The 13076-nt window shown below is 36.7% G+C and overlaps 1 pseudogene; it reads left to right on the forward strand.

The window, feature by feature from the left end:
• The window catches only part of LOC119536926, a 182656-nt pseudogene extending 173885 nt beyond the window's left edge, over nucleotides 1-8771 (forward strand).
• The last annotated feature ends 4305 nt before the right edge of the window (nucleotides 8772-13076 follow it).

Here is a 13076-nt window from a genome sequence, read left to right on the forward strand (position 1 = left end):
GTAGCTTACAAGGGGTGACAGTGTGATTGTGCAAACCTTGTGGATCACACTCCCTTTATCCAGTGTATGGATGGATGAGTAGAAAAATGGGGCCAAAAACTAAATGAAAAATAGGGTGGGATGGGGGGAATGATTTGGGTGTTCTTTACTTTTATTTCTTATTCTTATTCTGATTCTTTCTGGTGTAAGAAAAATGTTCAAAAATAGATTGAGGTGATGGATGCATAACTGTATAATGTTACTGTGAACAGCTGAGTGTACATTATGGATGATTGTATGGTATGTGAATATATCTCAGTAAAACTGAATTTAATTAAAGATGTATAGAGCATCTAGGTAGAAGATCGATAAGGAAATATGAGAAATAGTATAAAACAAGTAGACCTAACAGATATATATAAACCGCTATCCATTCTTCTCTAGTGCACATGGATCATTCTCCAGGATAGCTCCTATATTAGGTCACAAAACAAGTCTCAATAAATTTAAAAGTATTGAAATCATACAATTTATCTTCTCTGACTTGAGAGAAATTTATAGCTCTAAACGCCTATATTTAAAAAAAGAAGAAGAAAGATCTCAAATCAGAGACTTAACTTCAAAATTGGAGGACATAGAAAAAAAGGAGTAAACAAACCCAAAGTGAGCATAAGGAAGGAAATAACAAAGATTAGATTGGAGATAAATGAAATAAAGAATATTAAATTAAGAACAAAACAATAGAGAGATTCAACAAAACCAAAAGTTGGCTCTTTGAAAAGATCAAGAAAATTGACAAACCTTTAGCTAGGAGTGACAAAGATAAAAAAAAGGACACATAATTAAAGCCAGAAATGGAAAGGGAGACATTACATCTGATCCCATAGAAATACAAAGAACTCTAAGTGGATACTATGAACAAATGTAAAGCAACAATTTTGAAACCTAGGCGCTAAATTCCTAGAAACACACTACGAACACTGACTCTAGAGGAAATAGAAGATCTTAACAGACCAAAACCTAGTAAAGATATTGAATCAGTCATCAAAAACCTCCCAAGAAAGAAAAGTGAAAGACCAAATGGTTTCACAGGTGAATTTTACCAAACATTACAAGAAGAATTAAAACCAATTCTCCTCAAGTTACTCCAAGAATTTTGAAAAGGAGGAAACACATTCCAACTCATTCTATGAGGCCAACATCACTCTAATATCCAAGCTAGATAAAAATATAAGAAGATAAGAAAATTGCTGACCAATATTCCTTTTGAATATAGATGCAAAAATTCTCAACAAAATACTAGCAAACCAAATCCAACAGGATATTAAAAGAGTTATATACCATGATCCAGTGTGATTTACTCCAGGTTTACAGAGGTGGTTCAAGACATGCAAATTATTTAATGCAATACACCACATTAATAGAATGAATGAGAAAACCACTTGATCATCACAATTGACACAGAAAAGTCATTTGACAAAATCCAGCACCCCTTCTTGATAAAAATACTCAGAAAACTAGGAATAGAAGAAAATTCCTCAAAACAATAAAAGGCATATATGAAAACCCACACTAAATATCAAACTCAATGGTAAAAGAATGAAAGCTTTCCTTCTAAGATCATAAATAAGAAAAGGAGGACCAATTTTCACCACTCTTATTTAATATTGTCCTGGAAGTTCTAGCCAGCCAGAGCAATTAGGCAAGAATAAGAAATAAAAAGTATCCAAAATGGAAAGGAAGAAGTAAAATTTTCCCTATTTTCGGATAACATGATCTTGTATATAGAAAATCCTGCAAAATACACAACAATGACACTGGAGTTAAGAAACACATTCAGCAAATTGGTGGGGTACAAGATCAGTATGCAAAACTCAGTAGTGTTTCCATACACTATTAATGAACAATCTGAAGAGGAAGTCAAGAAAAGCTTCATTTATAATAGCAAATAAAATAATTAAATAAATAGGAATAAATTTAATCAATTATGTAAATGACTTATACACAGAGAACTACCAAATATTGCTTTAAGAAATCAAAGATGACCTAAATAGACAGAAGGACATTCTGTGCTTGTGGATTGGAAGACTAAATATTGTTAAAATGTCACTTCTACCCAAAGCAATTTAAAGATTCAACACAATGCCAATAAAAATTTCAGCAGCCTCTTTACATAAATGGAAAAGGCAATTCGAATTGATAGGGAAGGGCAGGGAAGAACACAAACAGGTAAGGAGTGTTTCATACAAAAGGAACCCTGGGGGAAAAAATATAAAGAGAGACCATGGCAGAACTGTTGGCAAGAGATGCACATATTCAATCAATCCCTGTTTGCTGGACCACTTGGAAACAAAATGAACTGTTCCAGATTGAACCACCTTTCTGGGTTGATGCCATCCCCAGAGTGGGATACCCTAATGAGGACAAAACTAAAGGCAGGAAAACTTCAAAGAACTGATGAAAGACAGGATGGCTCCAAGAACTGAATAATATAAGGAAAATGTGGCATAGAATGAGGGAAAGACTTTAAACAAACCATAGGCTCTGGGGGAAAAAATTGGACCAAACAAACAGACAGATCAAGATTCCTAGAAATAGAACAGAGGAAAAGAAGTTTGCTCCTGGTGGTAAAAAATTGCATAAAGAGGAAATGTTAAAAATTTTACTTCATATCCAGTGCAAGAATCCAATGTGCAAAAAGAGCTGAGAAAATCTGAACAATTAAACACTGGCTACACTAAAGGTCTAGTATATGTTGGGCCAAGCATCAAAGAAGAGACTTAACACCAAACCAATCAATAATAAAATCCTAGAAAAGAGTGATAAACTGACCTTTAGAGTTAATTCATCAAAATAATCTGAAGTCCAGACCTAAGCAAAAAATTACAAGGTATAATAAGAAATAGGAACATTTGGCTCAGTCAAGGGAACAGAAGACTTCAGAGGAGACACAGAATTTGGAATAACTAATCAAACAAGTTCAAATAGACCTCCTAAATCAATTCAAGAAGATGAAGGAAAATATGGATATAGAGCTAAAGGATATCAAGAAGACAATTTGTGAGCATAAAAAATAATTTGAAAATTTAAAAAGGAACATAAGAGGTATTTTGGAGATGAAAGGCACAATAGTGGAGATTAAAAATAAACTAGAGACATGCAACAGCAGATTTCAACAGGCAGAAGAAAGTAGCAGGAAACTAGAAGACAGGACAATGAAAATCATACCATCAGAGAAATGCAATAGAGAAATGAACAGAAAAATTGGGCAATGTCTCAGGGAGACAGCATGAACCATACAAACATACACATCATGGCTGTCCCAGAAAGAGAAGAGAAGGGAAAAGCTGCATGCTTTGGTTTGCTAAGGCTGACAAAATGCAATATACCAGAAATGAGTTGGCTTTTACATTGGGGATTTAATAACTTACAAGTTTACAGTTCTGAGGCCATGAAAAATGTCCAAATCAAGGCATCAACAGGTTGATACCTTCTCTCTGAGGACAAGTTACTGGTGAACCCCAACTCCTCTGACACATGGCCGGGCACCTGGTGACATCATCAGGTCTCTCCCTTGTCTCCCGGATTTCGTTGCTTCCAGCTTCTGGCTTCAGTGCCTTCCTCTCTGAGCTTCTGTGTCTTTCTCTCTCAGCTTCTCTGGAGCTCTCAGCTTCTCTGGGGCTTTTCTTCTGGGTCTTTTATCCTCTTATAAAGGACTCCAGTAAGAGGATTAAGACCCACCTTGTGGTACTCCTCAACTGAAAGAACCTAATCAAAAGTTCCCACTCACACTAGGTCTTCACCCACAGAAATGGATTAAAAGAATGATATTTTCCAGTCTACCTACAGCTTCAACCATCACAGTGCAGAAAGGGTATTTAAGGAAATAATGGCTGAAACTTTCCCAACTCTTATGAAAAACATAAATATATATGTCTAAGAAGTGCATCATACTCCAAACAGAAGAAATCCTAGTACACCTACACTTCGATGCATAATTATCAGGTATATGCATACAAGGAAATATTATTCAGTCACAGAAAGTAATGAAGTTCTGATACATGCTACAACATGGATGGATCCTAAAGACATCACGTTGAGTGAAATAACCAGACACAGAGGATAAATATTGCATGATCTCACTTACAGGAAGTAATTAGAATATGAAAATTCATAAAGTCAAAAACTAGAATACAAGTTACCAGGGGCTAGAGTGGGAGTAGGGAATGGGGAGGGAGTTAATGCTTGCTTGGTATAGAGTTTCTGTATTGGCTGATAAAAATGCTTTGGTTATTGGTGGTGGTTATTGTAATATAACATTGTAAAAATAGTCAACACTACTGTATTGTATATTTGAAAGTGATTAAAATAGAAAATTTTAGGTTGCATATATGTTACCAGAGTAAAAATTTAAAACCAAACCAAACAATGAGCTATCACCACACACTCATATGAATCACTAACATAAAAAAGAACAAAAAACCAAAAACACCACCTGATAATATGATAATATTATGTGTTGACAAATATTTCGGTCATCTGAAACTCTCAGACATTGATGATGGGAATGGGAAACATTGCAAAAACTTTTGAAAAGAGTACAGAACTTTCTTCTAAAATTAAATACACACATGACTCAGTAATTCCACTTCTAGAAATTTCCACAAGAGAAATGAAAATATATGTCCACAAAAATGTGTGTACCCAAATGTTCATAGCAGCTTTATTTATAATATCCAAACAACCCAAATATCCTTCAGCTGGTGAATGCGTAAACAAATTGTGGTATATTCATACAAAGGAATACTTAACACTAAAAGTTTATAAACAATTGATATACTAAAACAATATGGAAGAATCTAAAAATTGTATGCTAATTGAAAGACGCCAGTTACAAAAGACTGCATATTGTATATCTGACTTTCTGAAAAGGCAAAAAACTATAAGGATAGAAAACAATTCAGTGGTAGCTGGGAATTCAGGGAGAACAATGAGGGAACTCTTTGGAGCAGTGGAAATATTCTATATCTTAATCATGGTGGTGGTAATACGTTTGTGAATATCAAAACTCATAGAACTATAGATTTAAAATTGTTAGGCATTATTTTATGCAAATTATACTTACGTGAAATGATCTTACAAACATCAAGAAGAATGAAAAAGGAAATATTACCAAATCACCTTTCCTAATATAATTACTGTGATTAAATCTAAAATTTACCACTGAGCTCTCCAGCAGCCAAGATAAAAAGAGAAGCAAAGCCTGTTATCTAATGTCTATTTTGAAGCAAAATATATATGTCATCCTTTTTGGAAAGAATGCTTTTTCCTCCATGAAGCTAAATTATGAAATAAATGTGTTGCATGAGTTTTCAAAAACTTTCATAATGATTTTATGTAAACATTCTACACATGTTATATATCCACCCTTGCTGGTAGCAAAGATATTATTAACACATACTCTGCTGCTTCCTCCATTTTACTAGAAAATTTGAATAGCTTCTGGAATGTATTAACTGCCACAATTTCCAAAGGCAATTTTTGTCTCAGAATACCTAGAGGGATCCACATGAAATTATTCCTCTGAGACTACCTTGAGTGGGTGTGTATTAGGGTTATTTGGAGTGTGATGCCATCTCCCACGAGCTGGCCTTGGTGCTTCCCAGTGTCATGGGCAGTTCCAGAGATTTCAGCCCCAGTTGACTTCCCTTATTCTCTAGTGAAAGGAGAGACTTAGAAAGATCCCCCTTTCCCCATAAAACAATGCATGCTTCTCCTCTCACGCCAGGAATTTATTGTAAGGGGCCATTTCAGAGAGCAATCACATTTGTTTTTGTCTGCTTAGGCAAGAGTTTTGAGTTTGGTTAGAGTCCCCAAATAAGATGACTAAAATTATTATCACAATCTCTAAGACAAAAGGGAAAAGTTTTGTGTTACTCTTGGAGAACTGCTTTCACCTATGACCCAGAGCTCATTAGTAGCACCACATAAGCAGCTTCTAATGGTCATTTATCTTGCCTTGTTCCAACCAGTCAGCATCTTTGTTGGCAAGAAAAAAGAGGACCCAGATCTGACCCTGACTTCCTTTTCAAGTCCCATTAGTTGGTTTTCATTTTAGACTTCATTTCCCATCACATCATGTAAACAAATTTTACAAAACAAATAGTTCCACTCTTGGGCTGAGAATTCACCTGTATTCTTTCTTGCACTTCTTGCTGCCTTTGCCTTTTGTTTCCTGTCAGCATTCCTGGAAATTCACAAATTGATATATAGATTTCAACTGTTGAATAATTGATCCCTGCATTTGGCAAATATGTCTTGACATTCTTTGTCAAAGACAAATAAGACCCAGTTCCTATTCCTAATAACCTTGTGCTGTAGTAAGGGAGATAGACATGGAAACAAAAATTATGAGACAATGTCACAAGTATTCTAATAGATACTCCTATATCAAAAAGCTAATAACTGAAGCTATCAAAACATATCTGATAATACAATTCACAGTTGCCTGCAGAAGCTGATGATGGAAAGAGCAGAGGTCCTGAAGCATGAGATGGTGGTGATGGCTCTGTAAGCAGAAGAAACCACTTGTGCAAAATATCAAACTATAAAAGTGCCTAATATGGTCATACAATAATTAAAGTTTAAATTGTTTAGGTTTAAGATCAGGGTATATTTATTCATTCATTTATTCAACTAATATTTATTGAAGAATTACTGTTTTTCAGGTACTATGCTAGACATTCAGGATACAATTGTGACAAAAATAGACAAAAATCCATACTCTCATGAGTTTATACTTGGATTGGGGGAGAAAAAGAATAACAAGCAAAATAAAGAATATGTTATGTGATGAAAAGCACTTTGGAGAAAAATTATGTAGGAAAGTGGGATAGCTAGGAGTGCAGACATAATGAACAGGTGGTCAACGAAGGATGAATTGTTGACGTGACACGAATAGAGACCTAAAGGAAATGAGAGAAATGTTTGCATGTCTGGAGAAAAACTTGCCAGGCAGAGGAAATGGTCAGCCTAAAATTCTTGGGATCAAAACAGGCTGGTTGTTTTTGAGGAATAGTAAGGAGGCCAGTATGGTAGGGGCAGAGAAGGGGGGAGGGGAGATAGATATTAGGAGTAGACAAGATCAGAATGGTTATAGGAACCAGATAATGAAAGCCTTAGATGCAACTGGAAGGGCTTCATCTTTTACTATGGGAGAGATGGACCATGGTTTTAGGCAGAGATGACTACCTGCCTAACTAATAATCTGGCTGTCCTGTGAGAGAACAGAGTATAGGGCAAGGAGAACTTGCCAGGCAAAAAAATAATGGTGTCATAGACCATGGTGGTAGCAGTGTAGGTGACAAGAAAGTTTGACTCTGTAAAATGTCTTGGGTGTAGGGCCGATAAGATTTGCTGATGGATTGTTAAAGAGGACTCAATGATAATTCTGAGGTTTTGGGCCTAAGCAATCGGAAGGATGGAATTACTATTTTATAAGTTAGGGAGGACTTCAGGAAAAATAGATTTGGGGCAGGGGAGAATCAGGACTTTAGTTTTGGACATGTTAAGTTTTAAAAGTCTATTAGAGAAATAAGCTTCAGTGGCAGAGAGATTCCAAAAGGAGGCGAGAGGTCACTCTGGTGGGCACTCTTACACACAATATAGACAACCCTTTTAAGGTTCTAATGAATTGGTGTAGCTGGTGGTAGATACCTGAAATTATCAAACTACAACCCAGAACCCATGAATCTTGAAGACGATTGTATAAAAATGTAGCTTATGAGGGGTGACAATGGGACTGGGAAAGCCATATGGACCACACTCCCCTTTGTCTAGTTTATGGATGGATGAGTAGAAAAATGGGGGAAGGAAACAAACAAACAAACAAAGGCATCCAGTGTTCTTTTTTTACTTTAATTGCTTTTTCACTTTAATTGTTATTCTCATTATTTTTGTGTGTGTGTGGTAATGAAGATGTCAGGGATTGATTTGGGTGATGAATGCACAACTATGTAATGGTACTGTGAACAATTGAATGTACCATTTGTTTTATATGACTGCATGGTATGTGAATATATCTCAATAAAAAGAATATTAAAAAAAAAGTCTATTAGAGCTTTTCCGCCCCTCCACCTCACTGCCACTCCGGCCACTCCGTGCTGGCTCCGAGCTGCAGGCTCCTGCCATGCCAGGGCCACTGCCACCGCCTCCCTCCAGCCACCATCATGATCATCTACTGAGACCGACATTTACAAGATCTGGGAGATCGCGGACGGGCTGTGCCTTGAGGTGGAGGGGAAGGTGGTCGGTAGGACAGAGGGTAGCATTGATGACTCACTCATTGGTGGAAATGCCTCTGCTGAAGGCCCCGAGGGTGAAGGTACCGAGAGCACAGTTGTCACCAGTGTTGATATTGTCTTGAACCATCACTTGCAGGAAACTAGCTTCACAAAAGTAGACTACAAAACGTACATCAAAGATTACATGAAATCAATCAAAGACAAATTTGAAGAACAGAGACCAGAAAGAGTAAAACCTTTTATGACAATGGTTGCAGAATAAGTCAAGCACATCCTTGCTAATTTCAAAAACTAACCAGTTCTATATTGGTGAAAACATGAATCCGGATGGTGTGGTTGCTCTCCTGGACTACCGCAAGGATGGTGTGACCCCATATATGATTTTCTTTAAGGATGGTTTAGAAATAGAGAAATGTTAACAAACTTGGCAGTTCCTTGGATCTATCACCTGTCATCATAACTGGCTGCTGCTTTTCATCCACACTATACCAGGAGTTAGACAGATGGACTAATGCCATCTTGAACTCATTTATTTTGACCTTGATTTATTTGGAGCGGAGGCATTGTTTTTAAGAAAAACATGTAATGTAGGTTGTCTAAAAATAAAAATTCATTTAAACCCATTTGAGAGAATGCCTCTTAGTTTAATTAAACTAAATTCATCCTGTAGTATTCCTGGAGAAGCTAGAGCCTGGTTGTAGACAACTGCCATGCAGCATAAGATTGTCTTCAGATGACGTCTACAGTTAACTTACTTCCGGGACTGGAATATTAAAGACAAGAACCAAAAGTCTTAATTCTGTGTTGAAGGGAGGAGACCATGTTCATAGCAGTGCCAGCTTTTGAAGTGGATCTTTATGCATTTCATCATCTACAAATGGAAGTAGTTAACTCTGGAAGAGTTTTACCAAAAGAATAAAGAGACTATAATAAAAAAAAAATAGTCTATTAGAGAATATAGTTAAGATGCTGAGCAGGAAATTGGATATAAGCAAGTAGAGTTCAGAGAAAGTTCTGGGCTTGAGAAATGGATGCATGAGTTTTCAACATTTGGAATACATTTAAAGTCATAAAGCTTGATGAGGCTATTATGTGACAAGAGAAGGTGTCAGTGAGTGAATCTAGAGAAAAAATACATGTGAAGGACATTTTGTGGCAAGTCTTAGTGCTTGGCCATAATCCTGTTGGAAGTGTGAAATTGTGAAATCAATTAGAGTTTTAAGGTCAGAGAGTGACATGCTATGTAATTTTAAAAGAAAACCATTAGCAATGGACCTCAAAGGGAAAAAACCTGGAGGGAAGGAGATAATATATTATAGTGGTCCAGAGGAGAGATGGATAAGCTTACCAGAGATGGAGAAGAACTTCTGGGTTTAGGTGTTTATTTTGAGGTCAGAGCTGTGTGTTTGGTTATTGAATGTGGAAAGGATTTGGAGAGAAGTGATTTTTAAATTACTTAGTATTCCATGAAGCTATGTTAAGCACTGTCATTGGGAAGAAATTGGTGGCTAAAGTGATGAGGCTTTGAGTAGACAAAGCCCTAAAGAAAATTTTCATTTTTATCTCTTTCCTATGTTGATAAATATTATTTTGCCTGAGAAGAGTCTTCTCAAAACATGTTTGAAAACCAGTTAAATAGAAGATGAGTCCATGTTCTAGTTTTGGAACTGTACAAAGGTTACACTGACAAGGAATATACTTGGGGATGGATGGCAGAGCTGTTAACATTGGTTATGCACATTATGAAATACAATAGAGCATCACTTTGGAGCTATGTGGCAGGAAGACTATCAACAAATATCCAAATGCACTATGGACTAGGGGTTTGTTCAAAAGTGCCCATACGTTATCACTGGGGAGGAGAAAAATACAAGCAGGAAATGGAAGATACTATGAAAATTCGATGGAGAAATACTTTTATTGTGACTCTCCTTTCTAAATCACTGATACCTTTTCTGCAAACCCCTCAAATTAATTTTATCCCAAGTTTGCCAAATTAATCAGTGTTTCTATATCATTTGCTGAAAAAATAAGGTCTATAATGCCAATGGTAAAGTTAGGAAAGGAACAGTGGAAAGTGAAAGGATGGAAGAAACATTTAAAAATTTATCAAGATATAAATATCACAATAGAGCATGAAAGCACAGCATGCTTAGAGACATAAGCAAGGGACCAGTCTCCTGCAGAAGATAATCTCAGAAGAAATGAATGTTGCTGTTTTCTCTCTCAAAGAAGTTAAGGAGTGAAATTGGGAAGCATGGGTGGAGTAATGGACAGGGGAAGAAATGTTGTAAACATTTCCAGTGCTATTTGTAAATTTTCCAAATACCAAAAATGGCCCTTTGGAGAAATCATTTGGAATCCGGAAATTTAATAGGTTTTGTCTTCAGATATTTTAATTTATTCAGGATGATGTTGTTTATGACAAAATACTATCTGAGTTCTCCTTACCATCTAGTAAGCCAGAGTTTGATAGCAGTAGTGGTGGTTTTCAACCATGGCTGCATGTTAGAATCAACAGGAAAGCTAAAAAGTAAAAAAATAAAATAAATTCATGCCTAGGCCCAACTCTTGAGCTTCTGAGGTGGGCAAAACTTCCCAGGTGCTGCCAATGTTTGAAAACAACTGCTCCCTAAAGCAGCTCCTCAAGCAACTTAATCAGTGTGCTGGGTATTTGGCAGGTCTGATTGCAGCTGCTTTTCTATTTATTATTTCCACTGTTAATGATGACAAGATGAAGGATTCATGTAGTTTTATTGGAGAGTAGACAAATACACTGAATGACAACCAACCAGCATTTGAAATCTTCAGTGTGTCCCCTTCATGATTACAATCCTGAACATCTAAATGCCAACCCCATTATTACCTCTGTCATTCAGGTCAGCAAATACATTGGTGTTTTATGTGCACAGATGTGGCATGAAGCAGGCAGAGAGAACGTATTCAGACAGAATTGATGTCTCTAGCCTTCTGAGACCTGAATTTTCATCTCCAAGGTTAGAAGCAATTTCCATTATTTGGCCAGCTTCCTACCCATCTAGATGACAGCTGATGCCCACTAACTTATCACAGGAAGGCTTGTTCTTTGGTATTTGGCATTTATGGAAAAGACGAGATGGAAACAAAGGCAATGGAGCAAAAAAGAAGGCTGTTATTAGTGGTATGTTTCCTTTGGGATTTCTTTTTTTGGGTGAATAGGAAAAACAATATTATTTTCCTCCTATTTCAACATGATGTGGCTCCCAAACCTCTATTATGTCATTTTCAACCATTCTCTCCTTTGTGCTCCAGGCACATTGGGCCCCTTGCTGTTTCCAAGGCTCTCCAAGCCTGGTTAGGCCTCAAGGTCTTTGCCCATTTTTCTACTTAGAAGTAACACTCTCCTGCTGCCTATATCCTCAAGGTTCATTCCCCCGTCTTCTTTCAGGTGACTGCTCAAAGCCTACCTTATTAGAAATTATTTCCCAGATCATCCTATGTAAAATAGTAATCCTCCAATCCCCAGCATTCTCCTTTCCATTACATTGCTTTATTTTTCTCTCCAGCACTTATCATCCTATATAATGGATATTTATTACCCCCTCCCCTGCCCCCAACACACACACACACCCACACCCACACCCACACACACAAACACACACACTTCCAATTCCTTCTACTGGAATCCAAGCCCCATAAGAATAAGAACTTTGCCTGTTTTGTTTTCTGCTCAATCCCAAGTGCTGGTACATAGTAGGTATTCAATAAATATTCATTGCAGGAATGAATGAATTAGTGAAAATATCTTACAAACTATTTGAAATTAATAACCTGTGCCTATTGTGGATTGTCCTTTCCAAAAACGGCTATGACGGTATTTCCCATCCCACATGTTCATCTTAAAATGTGGCTTTGACACTCCTCCTATCAAGAAGAAGGGCTTTTGTTCCCTCCCCTAGATTCTGAGACTCAGAAGTCACACTGTGTGTCCAGGATTAGTTCATAAAAAGCAATAGAATTCTCACCAGGCTCTCCTGAGATGCCTGTACTTAGAACACAGCCACCATACTGTAAGGTATCTTATCATCCCATAGAGAAGCCACATAGAGAGGAACGGAAGACAATGGTCAACAGACATGGCTGAGTCCTCAGATGACAGTCAGCAACAACTGCCTGCCATGTGAGTGAACCCATAATGAAAATATGTCCTCCAATTCCCATTCCAGCCATCTCTCTAGGATATACTGCTTGGAAAAGAGAAGAGCTGTCTCTGTCAAGCACTGACAGGTTTACAAGCAAAATAATTGATTTTTATTCTAATGTATGATGTTTTGGGGTGGTTTGTTATACAGAAAAAGGTCATTGCTGTTCACAAAATCAGATTTTTAGTGAAGAAACAACACTGACTATAAATCATCACTGTTACAAGCACACGTGTATTACCTTGTGCTATACACAGAAAGCTAGCTTCAATGTTATATACACTATCATATAGCTAGTGCTTTACTTGCACATTTACCTCTCCAGTTCTATAAATGAGATGATAAATCCCTAATTTTAAATATATATATATATATATACATATATATGCGCACACACACACATGCACACACATCTTATATAATGAGCAGACATACATAAAAATATAGAAACATGCAAACACAACATATCTGTAGTATTGTGTACACTTTCTATGTGGTGATTTTTATACATACATTTCTAATATTGTGAATGTGGTCATACATATCTTCAGTGTTATATAGCACACATTTTCAATGTTGGATATAAATCCACATGGATATCATGGTTGGCATA

This window comes from Choloepus didactylus, chromosome 6 (assembly GCF_015220235.1).
Source record: "Choloepus didactylus isolate mChoDid1 chromosome 6, mChoDid1.pri, whole genome shotgun sequence".
Lineage (NCBI taxonomy): Eukaryota > Metazoa > Chordata > Mammalia > Pilosa > Megalonychidae > Choloepus > Choloepus didactylus.